This window comes from Lonchura striata, chromosome 4 (genome assembly GCF_046129695.1).
Source record: "Lonchura striata isolate bLonStr1 chromosome 4, bLonStr1.mat, whole genome shotgun sequence".
Classification (NCBI taxonomy): domain Eukaryota; kingdom Metazoa; phylum Chordata; class Aves; order Passeriformes; family Estrildidae; genus Lonchura; species Lonchura striata.
The window spans coordinates 24,635,015-24,653,450 of record NC_134606.1 but is presented as its reverse complement, the minus strand read 5'-3'; the positions used below and the strand labels follow the sequence as shown (position 1 = coordinate 24,653,450).

General features: G+C 36.2%; 1 protein-coding gene and 1 long non-coding RNA gene across 5 annotated transcripts in view; one reads left to right on the top strand and one right to left on the bottom strand.

Moving 5' to 3' along the window:
• Positions 1-2,088: 2,088 nt before the first annotated feature.
• Positions 2,089-18,114, bottom strand: LOC110484886 (uncharacterized). Of its 2 annotated transcripts, XR_002467846.3 has the most exons (5): positions 18,009-18,114; positions 10,059-10,172; positions 9,594-9,919; positions 2,929-3,037; positions 2,089-2,202 (listed from the first exon to the last, which is right to left on the bottom strand). It is a non-coding gene; the product is annotated as an uncharacterized LOC110484886 (long non-coding RNA). The 2 variants fall into 2 exon arrangements; XR_013339883.1 differs by lacking the exon at positions 2,089-2,202 and having other exon boundaries at positions 2,788-3,037.
• Positions 17,217-18,436, top strand: part of YIPF7 (Yip1 domain family member 7) — a 52,723-nt gene continuing 51,503 nt past the window's right edge. For all 3 annotated transcript variants that reach the window (XR_013339882.1, XR_013339881.1, XM_021555711.3), the window contains exon 1: positions 17,217-17,306. The gene's annotated coding sequence lies outside the window, so the exon portion shown is untranslated. The remainder of the gene's footprint in view (positions 17,307-18,436) is intronic.

The following is an 18,436-nucleotide window of genomic DNA, read 5'->3' as shown; positions in this document are numbered from 1 at the left end:
CTTGTTCTTGTCCTATTGTCATTAAGTGATCATCTGCGGAGTGAATACTGATCCATGCTTGTGAGACAGCAGCCCTTAAGGTAAAGCTATTTGCAGGTATTTTAGAGTTCTGAGATAGATGAAGAAAAACTGGAATAGAACTGCATTTCAAGTATGATTGAGATAGATGAAGAAAAACTGGAATAGAACTGCATTTCAAGTATGATTCCTATTCATATGAACAAAATATATTAACTAGAATTTCAGATTGGAGGTCCATCATAAGCTATGATAAAGCACAGAAAAATTAGTCATTTTTCTTTATTTCCACTTTTCAGCTCAAATAAATATATTAATAAAATATTAAGACTTTTGATCAATTTGAGCTCCATATGCAATGGAACACATTCACTGGAAATATTATAGAATGATGTATACTTCATCAGAATAATAAATATTAAAGTATTTATGTGATAGCAAGCCAGAGCAAGAAATATTAATTTTCAAGTGATCACTTACATGTCAAAGTATGATGGATGCATGCACACATTTCCTGAACATCAAAAGGCATTTGTTGTAATGAGGATAAATTAAATGTACCCATCACTAGCTGCCTTTACTAGTACTGAAGCCAACCATATAAGCAGTGAATTTAGATACTTACAGATTCCTGACTGAAAAGGTGAAAACAAAATACAAGCATGTCTGATTCCCAAGCATCTTGTTTCAGCTACACTTGACTGCAGGTGTTGAATGTCCTATCAATAACCATTTAAGCTGAAGATATAATGTAATTGCCATAAATTCAAACCAGTTAGTGTTATGTATTATTTCCTGGCAGTTGTGTTCAATAGAAACAAATATGCTCCCTAATTGACATGGTTTCATAACCTGAGTTTTAACAGGAATTGTGTTTTCCTATAAAGTGAAAAGATTGCAAAATTAGGCATTTAACCCAGTCAAGGATCAGAGTCATCTGCTAAACGTCTGTGACAGCTACACAGGGTAAAATAACACACCCTAATACAATGAGTAATATAAAAGGTAAAGAAGAATTTCCTTGGTACTGAAGTATGAGCTGATAAAATGCAACTAGGATTTCATAGTGTATGTATGAATGCAGAAGGCCAAACAAATCCGTAATCAGTGGGATCTGTGAAACACAGCAGAGACTGCACCACTTGCTGCTCAATCATTAGTGCACCTCATTTGGAAGCATTCTTTGGTAGCACTTTGAGAGTGTGGAAATGCAGAAAGAGAACATAATGTCCTGGTTTGTAAGATAAGCTTGTATTCTATTTGCCATCTGTTGGAGGTTGGTCAATAGCTGTAAGTAAAAAAAAAAAAAAGATGATATTTATTTATTTCATTGGTGAGGATTTCTGTAACAGAACAGATTTCTATTTTCCACAAGTACTTACTGTGCAAATGAAATCGCTGTGACAAAAGCCTTTCTTGTCACTGGAAGAACTGCTGACAGCAGATGCTAAAAGGGAATTACTACCTAAAAGAAAACGTTGGCAGAAATTTCACCATCTGTAAAATGCATTCTCCTGAGCCAATCTCAAAGATTTTATATTGTACAGTAATGACCTGAATTAGAAGGACAAAGTTTACCTTACCCTGAAAAAGGCCTGAAGTCTCAAACTAAATACATCACAGGACAGTCACTAACGTTCATCTTCTAAATAAATGTCTACGTGACAGAGTGAGGTGCCTGAACAGACACCCTAATTAACTAGCCTGGTCTGACAGTTTTTTAACTGGAGTAGTCGCCCACTTTTCCTCATGGGTATTTGATTCTGATAGGTCCTTTTTCTTGGAAGGACAAAATCTAGCAAATCTTCCTTCCTTCCTGTCTTTTATCCCTTTCTTTTCTTCCTTTTTTTTTTTTTTTTTTTTTTTTTTTTCCATCAAAAAGTGTCCTGTGCAATATTCATGCTCGGTGTTGTATCTGCTCTACACCCTTCTTAACCAAAGTAGTGATGGGCAAAGGGGCAGCAGTGACTGGAGTTAATATTTTGCCTCTTAGGACAACTTTCCACTTTGAAGCTGTTTGTTGACTCTGACTGGTCAGATTGCTGCAATATACCAAGTTCTTCTCCAATTGTGCTTGAAAATGCAGTTTAATCTTTTATTTCTTGGCACTTCGTGATGCTGTTGGCCAAATATTTCTGTTGTAGCCAAGCTGACAAAAGTAGCAGACACATATATACTTCTTGCCTTAAAAATAAAGCAGAAAAGGAAGTTAGTATCTTCCTGTCTAATCTTCAGAAGTCACAGCAGAAACTGAGGAAAACCATATTTTAGTCTGTGAAAGAAAGCATCTGAGATTATTGATGTCTGTCTAATAAAAAGAAAATAATACATTTTTTCTTATTTCTATAAATAATGACAAACTGCATGTTTCTAGGCCATAGCTTACAGAGGAAAAAGAGGATATTGTGAAATACATAACAGAAAAATTGCTATTTTTCTTTATGTTGGAAACTTCTGTCATTTAAGACAAGTATCTTCTGTATTTTGCTTACCAGAAAGATACAATGTTAGAATTATATTCTCTTTACTTTCTTAGCCTCGTAATTTGAGCATATTTTTAATAAGTAGTGATTAAGGAAGTTTGTCCCACTTCTTATTCCCTATATTATATTCTTGGTATACAGAGCTTTGATGCGTTTACCAGTCCAATGGAAAATGGCCTATTTTAAGATTTTCTTGAAAGGCTTCCAGCAGGTTCATTCCTGTTGATGTGAGATTGGGGATGAACAATTTGAGAGCAGCCCTGCCGAGAAGGACTTGGTGGTGCTGTGGGTGAGAGGCTGGACATGACCCAGCCATGGCACTCACAGCCCAGAGAGCCAAACGTGTCCTGGGCTGCACCCAGAGCCCCGTGGGCAGCAGGGGAGGGAGGAGATTCTGTCCCTCTGCTCTGCTCTGCTGAGAGCCCACCTGAGGTGCTGCAGCCAGCTCTGGGCCCCAGCACAGGGAGGACACAGACCTGTTTGAGAGAGGTCCAGAGAAACGCCATGAAGATGATCAGAGGGCTGGAGCATCTTTCCTGTGAGAAAAGACTGAGTGAGCTGGAGGTATTCAGCCTGGAGAAAAGAAGGCTCCAGGGAGACCTCAGTGTAGCCTTTTAGTACTTGAACAGTCTGTTGTTAGGATACAAGTTAAATCTCTGTGTATAAACCAGAAGGAACTTAGGAGGTTCAAAATATATCCAAAAATGAGATGAAAACCAAATGAGGTTAGATGTTGGTACCAAAAAATTTATGCATTTTATTTAATAGTAAAAGAGGCAAAGAGAAAGAAAACAGAAAAAAAAAAGAAATAGAAATAGAGATGTGTGTGGGGGATGGGGGGACGGGGATTAGGTGGAAGCATATCACCCATCTGGGGGTCCCAACATCGTCTTGTTGCTCCTCTCCATCTGGTCTTCTTGGTGGTGAGGGTCCCCCACCGTGGCCACACCACACCATGCCACACTGCCACACAATGAAGGATTCCATGGATCAATATGCACTTTGGGCCAGGTGTGAACACCCTTGCAACACTGTCCACAACTTGCAACACACAGGGTCTGTTGCATCATCTTTGGTGCTCTGCTGCAGGGTCTGGGGACCCCTTTGGGGACTCTGTGATGGGCCGTATCACTCCCTTCTGCTGCGGATAAGCTTTTGCTCGGGAGAAAAGCCCCACAGTTGGGCTGGTCTGCACATCAGAGGATGGGCAGGCACTGCCTCTCACCAGAGGCTTCCCAACACACACCCAAAGCTTCTCTCCTCTCCACCCTTTGGTGTGAGGGTCTGTTCGAGCCTGGCAGTTGATAGCCCTGGGGCTGTCATCTCCTCCCTTGAAGGAGCTAAGCTTGTGCTTTGAGAATGTCCCTATCCTGGGGGATTATTACTTTATTTTATCTTCATTAGGGAACAATGTAGGGCCTCTCAGAACCCCATTCAGGGTCTGGTGGTCATCTCTGCAGCTTTTGTAACACAGTTCTGCTATAATAAGCAAAAGTCGTTCATGAAAATGTTTAAGTCATAAACTGTAATATTTCAGTCTCTGACAGGTCTTAAAGATCAAAGACAAACTTCTTTTTGTCAGGGTAAGGATGTTAAATTCAAAGAGGGCTAATGTAGATTAGAAGTTTTTAACTATGAGGGTGGTGAAACACTGGAGCAGGTTAGCCAGAGAGATGGTAGATGCCTCATCCTAGGAAACATTCAACTTAGGTCCAACAAACAAACAGATCTGGTTGACGATGTCACTGCTCATTGTACGAGGGTTGGAGTAGATGACTTTTAAAGGTCCCTTCCAAACCAAACTATTCTATGATTTCATTACTTTAACAAACTACAATTTGAGAAAAATGTTTTTTTTATTTCTAGTGAAGTAGCTTTTTCATAAAAATGTAGCATTTTAAAATGTATTTTCACCCTTATGTTATCTAGTTTGTTTTATTGAGAATGTTCTAAATCTTAGAGAATACTTCATAAGGAACATATTAAAGCATTCTTAACAGAAAAAGTATAAAGTTAATGAAGTAAATTGAACATATCCAAAGTTCATTCTAGGCTTTTCAAAATATTCAAAAAAGCATCTGTATCTAAACAGAAGGGAAAAAAAAGTCTTTCATGTTTCACCTGCACTTGAGTTTCTAGTACTTTCTGGATTTAATTCTTCTTTCCACTATAATACAAGTACCAATAAAAATGAAAGATCTTCATTTAGAAGACTGTTAGTGATGCAGGATACTTTACATTGGATGGTTACCCTCACAGCTGCCTAGTTTTAGATCTTTAAAAAAGCGGAATTGTATCTATTCTGAATTACTCAGCATCCTGTTGCCAGGACTGAAAAGACCATCTGGAAAGATTCTCTTTTCTATAATTTCTTACCTGATTAGTAGCCCCCGCTTAAGGTCTTTGTAAGCCAGGCTAAGTTCTCTAAGGTTTTGATTGAAGGAATTGCATTTCTTTTATTGTTTTCCTTTATTTGCCGGCTAATCAATTTTCCTCTCAAATTTGCATTGTTCTCTATTAATGATCTTTTAATGAGAAAAGGCTAGTAGCATAGCTTTCCTTTCTCCATTATTGAACTATTTATGTGTTAAAGGATAATTGTGTTGTCAGAAAATATCTGAAGCAGATGCTGCTGCCATAGGAGAAGAAACCTCTTTCTTTGTACCTAGATGGGTAACTACATTTGGCCCCATCAAAAATGATAATGCCCACCCTACAGTACAATTCAGATTGCTTTATCAGTGATTTATGAGTGTTTCTCATTATCTAAATAATCCCCAGTCTTTGTGTTAAATTGTATTAGAAATTACTTTCCTAGAAATAATAAACAGAATTGTTCAAATGTTTATAACAACAAAAAGCTCTCCTAGATTTCTGCTAGACGCACAAGTACATGATGATCATTTCCTCAAACCAAACCTTTGAGAACTAGTAAGTGCACCAATCCATTTGATGTTCAGTTAAAAAGTTTTGTTGCAATTTTATAATAAAAATTAACATGTTATTAAAGTTACATACCAAATAGAAATCTACTTTACCACCACCGTCAACTTAACTTATAATCTTTATTTAAACTAGAAATAAAATTATCTTGATTAAGTATATTTTTCACAAATCCAAGTTGACTGACATTAATTATGTTATCCTTCTTTAATTCTTGATTATAGTCCTGTAGTATCCGTTCCATTATTTTGCATATGATTGGCATCTGGCTGACAGGTCTATAATTGCTCTCTTTACAAACTTAAACACATTTCCTCTCTGCCACTGTTCTTGAACTGATAGCATTTCAGGAGTTCCTGGAAAGCCATGTTAATGGTTCACAGAGCTTGTCAGGCAGCATTAAAAGTTTTGTATGCAAATTATCTGGATACAGATATTTTAAAATTGGGCCACACAATGTTTTCTAGTATTGCTATTAGAATAACAAATTTAACCCTCCTTATCATGTGACATACATATATAAGGGTTGCTGGATAGGATTTTGACAAAAAATAAGTGTTCTCTATTAATAATATAAATATTATTTTTCTTCTAAAAGGCGAATCACCTAATGCATAAATATGATTGGAGTTTTTTTTCTCCTGAGGAATGGATTTAATTTATTTATTTTATTTCTTGTTTATTTTTTTCTTATACCTTTTCTTCCCTTCTAAGATTAATGGTTTGTTGAACCAGTGTGGCTTCTGTCTTTGCTGAGTGCCCTGAGACTCTTTGGGCACTGCTATTGCCAGTGTTCTGGACTGCAGCTGGAGCTCTGTCACCTAGGCCCATACTTTTGTCCTTTTGGTTTTTAAGAGTAGCTAAAGGCATAGCACCCTACAAATTGCTTTGTTTCAAAATGTTAACAGTTGCCTTATTATTTCAAAAACAAATCAAATTTTTGAGTTGTCAAGGCAGCCAAGCCTTAGTCATTCTCCAAGGAATCCCAGTTGTAAAATGCTACTCTACATTTGCTCATTTCCCCATCCTTTCCAAAAAGATATGAAAATACTTTTTGTTTCCCCAAAAGCCGTTTCCTTTTTCCTCCTGCAAAACATAAGTTGTATGGGCAGAATTGATGAACCCAGATTTGCCATGTGGGCCACTAATAATTGATTTGTGGTGAAGAAGATACAGTTTGATTAAATTTGTAGTTCTGTCTTCTGTTAGTGTAAGTAGATGAAGGTCAGAAAAGTACTTCTTAAAGAGCATCTTAAAATGCCTCATGTAAACATTGTCTTTACACCTTGATTTGTTTTTAAAAGCCATTAATATTTGTAAGGCCCTGAGTTACATAACCTGCAGGTATAGTGAAAGAAAACTAGCTAAAAATCCTAGCAGGCACATCAGTAATTGTGAGATTGTTATGGTTTAGGAGGTCTCGACTCAGTAAATGACAGAAGAATTAATTGAATATTATATTTATCTTTTATTTCCTTCCTTCTATATGATACTGACTAAAGTTTTGTAGCTTATTTAGTATTGAATAATTTCTGCTCTTTCCCTTTGTTTAGTATGTTCTGTTTTAGTTAATGTTGTCGTTTTTCTACAATACAGCCATTATTTATGAGTTAATATTTAATAGGAATACTGCAAGAGAGATTCTGCGATTACGTATGAGTAAACAGAGCTAGGAAAGGCAAAAGATTGGCTTGTAACTATAAAAGATTGATTTTCAGTGCATGCATACCTGGTTTGTAGAACATAAAAATGTGTCTTGGTCTATCACAAGTGGTTTTTTAACAATTTAGTAAATATGCTGCTTAAACTTTTAAAAATAACAACAACATTTTTAAGAATGGGTCTCAGAAGCATTAAAAAAATTATCTTTATCTTTTTCATAGTTCACATATTTTACTTATCATCTATCAAGGTGGAGGAAATGTATTACTTTTTTAGACTACTTACTTTAGACTACTTACAATGGACCAGAATTTTCCCAGATTAGTTGCTCTGATTCTGCTTTTTCATGGGGATTGTCAACAAACTTAAGTCAGTGTGTGTTAACCTGAACAAAATTCTGTTCTTTGTATTAAACCTATTTTACATCTGTATCATCACAATAGATGCCTAGAAATCAAGTGATTCAATAATAATTAGAAAGCAGCAAAAAAAAAAATTAAGCAATCAAAAAAATGTTGTATGTATGAAAAGACAAATAAAATACTTGTTAAAAAATACAGCTTCAGTCAGACAGAGAGGATAAGTCAGTGAAGCAGCAATATCCTTCACCTACCAGCCGTACATAAGAATGAGTACCTAGTAGTTATAAATGTTTTGAGCAGTATAGCACCTGCAGCATCAAAGTGATAATTATTTCCACATTTTTGTCTAATTTCATAATAATTTGGTGCTGGGAGGGGTGTGGGTTATGTTTGTCCCAAGTTTGCCTTTGATATAAGATTGCAAGTGCCTCTGTACATGTGGTGATTTTAATTACCTCTGCTTCAGTGAGAATAAAGATTGCTGCTAAACTGTAGTATGCTGTATGCCTTGTCTATTATATACAAGACCTGGAGACACATTTTCAGAATGCCAGAGGTCTGCTCAGTGATGTGTTGATCAATCCATTTTACCTATTCCTAAAGTGCCTTTCCCATAGCACTAAAAGAATAAGGTTATGAAGGGTGAGAGTCCATGGAGAAAATAGCTCATTTGCATTATTATTTGTCCTTGAGATGTCATGGAAGACAGACATTCTCCTTAGATAAGGACAGACCTAACAGCAAGAAGAGGAAAACCTAGTCATCACTCACTTTGATATACAGAAAAACATTAGTACTAACAATTTAATTTAGAATGCCCATAAATAAAAAAATAAAATTAAAAAAAAAAAAAAAAAGATGAACTTATTCCCCCTTTTTCCATGAGTTTGTGTATTTAGAGTTTATATTGACAGCAATCCTGTGAAGTGGCCCTGGTACAGCTCCACCTTCAAAAGACAATTTCTGAATGACTCCAGCCTGTTGAGCATTTGGCATCTTTTCATTTTCTTTGAGACCTTGGCCTTTTGGCCAGATTTCTTTGAAGTCTGAGCAAATCCTGCTTCTAAGCTCTTCAAGGAAATAGGTATTTCCTTTGTTGTTGCTGTAAATAAGTCAGGTGCTGTCTGCTGCAGTATCTTGTCCATTTGGCTTCCTTCCAAGGCAGATGTCTGATATCTGTCCTCATTTTATGCATTCTCTGACTTTGTGCTGTAACCAAATGTCCTGTGTGCCACATGAAGTGTGTCATGCTACATGTCCCTGTTTTTCCTCCCCCACTCAGGTCTTTCCTCTTCTATGGCTGGATCCATTCCATTCCATTCTCCTGCCCATCTTATACCTAAAGTTTACCCTTTTTTTGTATTTAGTAGTTATAAAACAATTGCTTTAACTGGGAATATTTGTGGGAATGCAGTCATTCTGCTTCCCTCAGCATGGGTGTCTCAGGGATTCAGTACTTCCCCATAACAGCCTAGCAAAGAAATAACATTTTCTTAAAACTAGTGTTTGGTTTGGTGCAGCCAGCATCAAGAATGTTCTGACTAAATGTAGGAGCTCCTAAGTGCAGGAACAATAAAACTAAGATATTTAGAAAATAAATTTTCCAAAATGATAAAAACATTTACAAAATAGACAAAACACATAAACAAAATGTTAAAATTGTCTAGTTTAATAGAAAAAAGGAAAGCTAGCCAGCCTGTGACTGCATGGCCTGTGTACTTAGCAGTGTAATTGCCCATGCAGAGCCCATATCTGCTAGGCTTGCCTAGGGCAAAAGCCATATTTCCTCATCAACCTCCCACCATCCCAGCAGCCCTCACAGCCATATCATACTTCTCACCACTTTAATGAACTGGGTGGGAGCTGCTAGGTTTTTCTCTCAAAGAAGAATTGATCACCTCTAGCAGCCCAGTGCATACTTTGCAATACATTGTACATTGTACAGGGGTAGCAGGAGGATGGAGATTGATTGGAACACCAGCCTTTCTTAAAGTTGAAAAAAATCAAAGACAGTATATACAGCTTAATATGGCTAATTTAATTATCCATAAAAAATGGCCTCACTTTAATTTCCACATATTTATAATAGAAAAAAACCTTACAAAACTCATCAGACCTGACTCACCTCCATCTTTCCATTGATTAAATATATACTTCAGGATAACTTAAAACCGTAGCTGAAAACAGTAACAAAAGGAATGCCTTTCTTGGTGAGATGAATGCTTTGCCCAGAACAGTGTTTTTCCTTCAGCAGCTGAAGAGGAGGTGCTACTTCAGTAAATAGCAGACAGACTTGGCCAAGGCTTCCAGGGCATTCCTCTTGCCCTCAATCATGTATCTCCTTTCTTTTTTTCCAGTGTGAAGAATTCCAGCCTCCATCCTTTTCATCATTTTTCTTGGCATTCATTACATCCTCTTTAATTCCACTGGCTTGCCATCTCTTCTTTAGAGCTTAATTTTGGAAACAGAAAAGATAATTTAGCACTTTACTGTTTAAAAATGAGGTCCCAATGACTGGGACAGTCCTGAGGATGACAACAGAATTCATTTAGCCATGCGAACCATGTCTGGAGGAACACAATCCACATACCTTGCTGTGATTCAGTTCCCTCCAGACATAGATCAGGCCAAGGTCATTAATCCCAATTTTAATTGCTTTTCTCTCTCATTAAGTTGACTGTGTTAGAAAGCTAGAGCCATCCAGCTGTAGAGAAGAGACAATTAAAAGCTTTTTGATGATTATTGCCTAAAAAGGGTTGCAAGTAAAGAAAATATTTTTGAGCAAAAGAGAAAGGATTGTTCATATTGGACATATGTATTAAAGGTATTCCTAAAGGACAGCTTTGAGGATTTGATTTTCAAAACACAGTATCCTGTGAATGATGTTTGTATTCCTGCTTTTTATTTTCAAAGACAATAGAAGGATAAACACCTCCTGGACCATGAACTTAGCTTTTTGGTCTATATAAGTTTCCTGTGAGCTAGAAATATCTATATTCTATTATTTGTCCAGCTCAATAAATTAATGTCTCTGTTTGAAAATCACATTATATATTTCTGGGTATTTCTTCATTCTGTATCAATTAATAAGAATTGCTTAATAATATAATATTATGTGTAAATCTTTTTATCTTTCAGGAAGGAGTTTTAAAAGGAGTAAACTGGAATACAGCAAGCACTTTAATAAATCTTACCAACTTTTAAATTTTTCCTTTCTTAGTTGTTTTAAAATTATTTTCTCTTTCTTTATCTTCATGTTAAAATAAAGATAACAGTAGAGAGCGATCATTTTAATAAGCATTTTTTTAAACAATTAATAATTTTGAATTTTGATTCTCTACACCTGTAGTTGTAGTATTTACTTTCTTTTATTTATTCCACTGACAGTCTTTTCTAGATTGAGAGGAAAAAAATTACCTTGGCTCCATGTTGGTGGAATATCTGCTGCTGGCTTTTAGCCAGAAAATTTCTTCTTGTTTCTGTATCTGTACCTTACAATGGCTACTGTGATATAGAGTAACAACACACAAAACCCAGGCTAAGGAAATGAAGTCTGAAAACATTAGGAGTGAGATCCTACGTACAAATATAATTTGAATTATACTGCTCATTCATTTTAATTCTTAATCAAATACTTTTAATTTTATAACAATTTTTTTAGTTATTTCTAAAATTATTTTCAGAAAACAGTGAGCATTTTTATCAATGAATTTAGTTCACCTTGAAAATAAAACATATGGGAAGTTTCATCTCAGATACTTAAGACATTGCAAATTTATAAGCAGCAAGGTCTTTATGTAAAGTCTTTAATCACAGTGTGGACTGTGGCACTAATCCCTTGCTTGGATTACAACTGAGTGTACACTCTGTGTCATAGCAAGCCTGCACCCTGGATGACCTTGGCTGGGTTGAATCCTGGGCTCACAGATCTCTGCTGCTCCACTTTGGCCTCCAGCATTCCAAGAGTGTGTGGAATTTGCTTCTAAACAAATGTGGCTCACTTATCTTTTTCCTATTCAAATTAGGCTGGGCCCAGGAAGATCCTGCCTGCAAGGACAGATTTGGCCTCTGCAGGGGAGAGACCCTGTGCCTCCAGCCCTTTCCTTCCTATTAGTAGCCTGTGGAATATGTGTGGCATCTGTCTGATGTCTGGGCAAGGTCAAAATATATTTAGCCAAATAGAAATTGATCAGGATGCCCAGTTTAATTAATAGTAAATGTTTCTCTGGTGATTTAGGTTTATTTCCAAGATTTGGACTTATTTCCTCTCCCCTTTCCTCCCCTTCTGTCAGAGCAAAACAGGAACAGGCAACAAAGGCTTTTAATCTATGGGTTTCTCTTAGATTAATATTTGTGTCCTATGAGACCACTTCATAGGCAGAATCATACAAAGCAGCAAATATATCAACAGGTCTACTGTAAATTTTACAGACCGCCAACATTTTTTTTCTGCTCTTCATCTGGTTCCAAGCCTGGCTGTATTGCCATGTACATAATTACTCTGGGCACAGACAGGAAGCTGAAATTTTGCCTGAGAAGCCCTTTAAGGATGCCAAATTCATTTATATGTTTTTTCAAAAAAGTAGAACTCACTTTATGGAGTTAACATTCCCTTTGGGCAATTTGTGATCCATAGATTATTGACGCAAACTGCTGTAACTGCACTTTTGAAACCTTTATAGCTTACACAGTCTGTATCTGCTCATTCTAAAGAAATAATTACAGTTGCCCTTAGGAGTTTTGTGACCTCCACAGAGAAGAAACTTTTTTTTCTTGAATATTGCCATATCTCCTGTTCCTAGTTAAATTTTGGAATAATGACTATGCCTATGCAGGATGCAGTATTGCAGTTTTGTTACTTTAAGAGGCCTATGAAAAGCAGATATGCAACACATTTCTGAAATGTTAAATATCTTTATTGTGATTGTTTAAATAAACAAGTAAAAAGTTTGACTAAACTCCATTTTGATTTTGGTTTCTTGGTGCTTCTGATAGAATAAAAGTCTGGATGGAAAAGATATATATTATGAATCTGAAACTGGAAATCAGCTAACTCACTGGGAGAGGTGGGAGAACAAGGACTCCAATCAGAAGTAAAAGCTGAGTGGAAGGAAAGGTATCACAGAAGGCATGCAAAGCAGTGCTTTGATAATTCTTGGAAGTCAGCAAATTCAGTCCATGTAGAATTAAGGATGGTATGGTTTTATGTAGTGAGTTTCTTCTCTGTTCTTAGACTTGAATCTGTAATCTTTTTTGTTGCTTTCCTCCTTCATAAACATAAAGGATTTGAATGGTCATGTAAGTTAAAAAGAGAAACTCCCTGTTTAATAATGACAATGATTGAATACCAATTGATTCATGAATTCTTCCCATGAATGTTTTTCCAGTCTTCTAATTCTTGTTTATTGGCTTCTTGAGCTGCATAATGTTTCTATGCATTCAGTAATTCTTAATTGTTTTAACGTTCATGGATTTGTTCCAGATCCATATAAGTATATAACATGCATAAGTTCCTTTGACATAGATTTCCACCAGTCTGTCACCCATGAACCTTTATTTTTTCCTAGTTTTGAATTTGTGAATTTTGTTTCTCTTACAGAAGAAAGAGGCTTTTCCCTACCCAGCAGTCCCTGTCACACAGTTTCATAAACCCCAATTAATCATTGCTTCTCCAGCCCGAGGACCTGACCTGGTTGTTCTTACATGGAGCCTGTTCCACACACAGCTCCCCTGCTCCTCTCTCAGCATGTCACCCTCCCCGCAAACACTCTCTGACAGCACACAGCTAGAACTGCTCACAATATTCAACTTGTCAGTGAATCACAGATACATTCAGTGATATAATGATGCCCTCTGTTTTACTGGCTTTTCCTTATAATGACTTTTTGTAATGGGTATTGATAGGTACAATTACTCATGCAGGAACCTGTAACTTCTCACTTGTTTGTTCAAGTCTAGCAAACTTGTTGAACATGAAAAAGAAAATGCTAATAGCTTTGGATTTCACTTTTTTTTTTTAATTTGCAACTTATCTACCCTCTAAAGACCAGTTACAGGAAAGAATTCATCTCTTGCAATAGATATGCCTGAGACATAAAATTCCCTAAGCAGCCACCTTATATAATGCAAGTAATTAATTTGGTAAAAAAAAAACCTATTTCATAGTAAATGGTATATTTCTTTGCAATTAAATTTTCCTCGCTTCTTTAGGAGCACATTTTAATAATGTCCACTTACAAAATTATTAATGGGGCCTGTAAATGTAAGTAATTAAGCTTAAGGCTTGCTGAATTAATCCTTAATAATATCAATTTTTACATTTCAAAAAACTATAAAATAATTGACTAATTGTTATAATGGATTTGCCATACTCATCAGTTTGCTTTGAGTAATAAATGTGGGGTTACATAGCTGAGTCTAAAGCCAGAGTTCTATAGCATTTTCTACCTTTTCCCATTTAATCTCATTTAATTATAGTTTTTTTTTTTTTTTTAAGTGCTCACCTACAAGTTTAAAGAAGTTGAAGTATCATCCCATTTCATTAAAAAAAAAAAAACTTGAAAATGAAAATGCAAACTTATGAAAACTGATGACATTTCACTTTTTGCTACATCTAGTTTCCTTTTCAGGAAAGATAGAAGAAACTTAGGTAAATGAGGAATATTTTTTAATTTATTCTAGAAGTTCTCACATTTTGCATTAATTTTCTTCATCTTTCTTGCTTTCCCCAGCTGAAATTCTCATTTTCATCTTTAAGGATTAGACCTCATCCAAACTATCTTCCCTGTAGATTAGCATCCTCTGTACCTACCAAAGAAAGTAAAGTTATGTTCAAACTCTCTTCTAAAGCCTTTAAGTGCAATAATTTATTTTTCCTTTATGTTTATGCATCTGTGACAGCCTTGTCTGGTGTGGTCTCTTAGTGATGGACTGAACATGAGGTACCTGTGACATATCTGAGTGTCTGCTAGGTGATCTTTGCAAAGCTTCTGTCCTGTAAGGCATCAATGCAAATCCTTCCCTCTTTCCCAATTACATTTGAGACCATCAGATAGCACTTATTTAATCAGCAGGATGGGTGTCACACTAAGCAGTGATGGTTACAGACCTATTGAACCACAGTACCTTGTATAAATATGGGTCATCAGTGGTTACCTTTCCCAACTACAAATCTTGTTAGGAAATAAATTACTTTGAAATGAACTAGTTTCCAAAGCCCACATTTATTGAATTTGTCAACACTTAGTTATTATTTGACCCCATAATTTGCTGGGATCAATCTCATGGAAACAGGCCGGTAATTACTTAAGGCATCTTATTTAGCCTTTTACAAGATAGCATGTTGACTTATTTTTGATCTTCCCAAACTTTCCCAAAATGGTGATTTCAGCATTTCTAAAAATTGCATATTTTTGTTTTATTGATACATTAATTTTTACATCTGATAGGAGCATGGCAGTAGCAATATGATTTTGTCTGCTTTTAATGTGCATGGGCAGTCCTTATTTCTATCTGTCACTTTCCTATCAACTACTTACACTTGCCTTATTTTTATTTTTTGATCATCTATTTCTCATTTCCAACTAATATTATTTTCTATTTTTGTATTTTGTGTGTCCATTTATATGTGTATATCCGCAGGGATATTAATGTAATATATGTGTATAATTTATGTATTATATATAAGTTATATAATAATTTTATATAAGGAGATAAATAGATATGGCTCAATTTTAAGTTCCTTTTTTTTTTCTTTTTTTATAATTTACAGGTTTCTTGTCTAACTGTGGCTATTAAATAGCTATTAAGTATTATTTGACCACATTCAACTACTCTTTGTTATATTTTTTCTATTTAAATTCCTTCTCTGAATTTTTTTGTCTGATAATTATTCCCAATTTTTGTATAGATACATTTCTATTTCTAACAGAAACTAGCCGAAGTAACCAAATCACTTCTATAGTTTAAATAAACAGGCAAACCAAAAAATCAAGATTTTTCTGTTCCTAAAAAAATATTTTTGAATTATCTTCCTGGGGGCAGAAGTTAGTCCTATCTCATTGCCCCCTCTGATTCAGTATAAACAAGATGAAGCTATATTATCTATACTGAGGTGATTAGACATTATAGAGGTTAGCAGTTTGCTAAGAGTTGAAAATGAATCTTTACCTTGGTGGACATAGCAGCATGAACTGTTACTCTAGAAGTAGCAGAACATGAGGAAGAGTTAACAATAGCTGTGATAAATACTGTAGTTAGATTACCCTTAATTTTTGTAATCAAATATTACATTTCTCTTCTTCTCACCAGTCTTTATTTCTGATCTATTTCTTGGACATAGTTACTGAGAAAAAACTTGGTAATTTTCATTATAAGTTATTTTAAAATACAACTCTCTTATAACTCTTCCATAACATGTAAGTTGTGCTAACAGTTCATCATTTTTCTGCTAATGAAGTGGAAATATTTGTCCTTCAACATCACAAAACTGAATATGCAGCTGAGACATAGATTTATTTCCTGATAATACATATAATTTAGTTCCTTAAATTTAACAGCCCAAGCACTTATTGGGAAACTATCCAATAAATAAAGAAATGAAAAAAGCAGCCTTTGTTGTGGCTAGTCAAGTATGTCAAACAAAAGCAGGTGTAAATTGAAAAGTCACCCTTGAAGTTTGAAATCTATTTTAAAATCCATCCTGTGCTGCTGTTTCCTACAAGCCAGGACTATGGAACAGAGGTTCCTTGCACTGATCCTGGAATGGTGGGTACTGCACTTCAAGAGACAGCTTTGCAAACAGATAGAGCTCCTGGAGGAGCAATGGGGCACGGGCATGTGCCTGGAGAACAAGGAGCAATGGACAGGGGGATGTGCCTGGAGAACAAGGAGCAATGGACAGGGGGATGAGCCTGGAGAACAGAGAGCAATGGGGCAGGGGGATGTGCCTGGAGAACAGGGAGCAATGGGGCAGGGGGATGTGCCTGGAGAACAGGGAGCAATGGACAGGGGGATGTGCCTGGAGAACAGGGAGCAATGGGGCAGGGGGATGTGCCTGGAGAACAGGGAGCAATGGACAGGGGGATGTGCCTGGAGAACAAGGAGCAATGGACAGGGGGATGTGCCTGGAGAACAAGGAGCAATGGACAGGGGGATGTGCCTGGAGAACAGGGAGCAATGGACAGGGGGATGAGCCTGGAGAACAAGGAGCAATGGACAGGGGGATGTGCCTGGAGAACAAGGAGCAATGGACAGGGGGATGTGCCTGGAGAACAAGGAGCAATGGACAGGGGGATGTGCCTGGCACAGGACAATGACACAGGACCAGCAGAGGGACCTGGCCCAGCAGGGCTTTCAGCCTCCCTCCTGCCTTCTGCCGTGGGGTTGCCTGGGAGCATCCCACAGCCATTCTTGGTCTCTGGCTGCTGGAAACACCCTCACATAAGTGTATTCACCCCACTACTTTAGTAGGTACTATTACACTTTTTAATGGCCAGCAGCTCTGCTAATGAGGGCTCCACCAAGATCATAAATATTTACTTAAGAGGGAATCTAGATTCTTGAGTTGAAATATAAGGAACAGTATTTGTTCATTTTGTTCATTTTTCCTTGAAGGTTCCTACCCTGCTCTGCCCATTGTTGTTAGCTCTTGTTAAATGCTGGCCCTGATATTGACAGGTTGTGAGGTTTTTTTTCCTTCATGTGCATCTGTTCAAATATCAAATTTAGAATCTTATAAATAGCACTAAGCTCATCCCTGTTGAAGCAAGCGGATATTTTAGGTCTTCTCCAACATATAAATTCAACAGACTGGAGTTTTCACCAAATACTTTAAAATGTAAGTAACTTTAACTCCAAATTCTTTTGGGAAGTAATTTTATCTTTTCTGAACTCTGTTATACAGACTTAACTATAACTGGTTAAGAAATTATTTCATTCTGTATAGTGACAGCAAAGGACATTAAATACTTACTGGAATTGAACTATTGAGGTAGAATTGGCAACTAAAGATGGCTGTTTGAAATATAAAAATTATTTGGAAAACCTGCACAATTGATAAGCAGTTAGGAAAATAATATAACAGCAATTTCTGCTTTGAACTCTAGGTAAAATAAGGAAATAGATCCCCAAAGATTAGAATGATAATGGGAAAAAAAAACCAGAAATTCTAACACGCAGCATTTTAAGGTCCCTGATGAAATAGTAATCTTTATCACTTTTATCTTACAGAGATTTGCAAAAATCTTTCCCATAAGCAGAGTGTGCTTGATAAATATTGAGATAACTCTAAGAATAACTGCAAGGTCCAAAGCATATTTTGCCAATGGCATTTGGAATGTTGGAAATGAGGACAAAAGTGAAAAAAACAAAGGGAAATATTAGGAGAGATTAATATCTCACATGAAAATCTAAGTTGGATATGGCTACGGTTATCAGTCAGGTTATGTAACTTCTTGGTGGGTTTAAGAGTTTAACTACATAAGTGCTAGCCAAACGGTGAAACACATGCAGTAGGAAGGAAAGATATATTTTAGCATACCTTTTCACCAAGGAATCATCCACTCATCAATCCAATTCATTCAGTGTGCTGTCTTTTACCAGTCATGTTGCTGGCCAGGGAGAATGTTTCTCTGTTACCACTGATGTGTCAGCTGTGTCGTTGAACAGAAATCACAGATTTTGTAAACAAATCTCGTTTTTTTTTCCTATTGTTTTGTGAAAATCATATATAGTATTGCAAAACATAAATAGCTATTAATTGTTTTTGAAATCCAAAGTGCTTCCTAAAACCTTAGTTTTTAAACATTGCGATATGGACAAGATTTTTTTTATTGAAAGTAGGAAAATGAAGTATTGAAATGTTTTAAAAAACATTTTTGTCACTTCCAAATTATCATGAGCTTCTACAAAAAAATTCTCTTGAGTTTAGGGCTTTACAGTTTGCTAGTTTAAGTTTAGGGCAGTTTA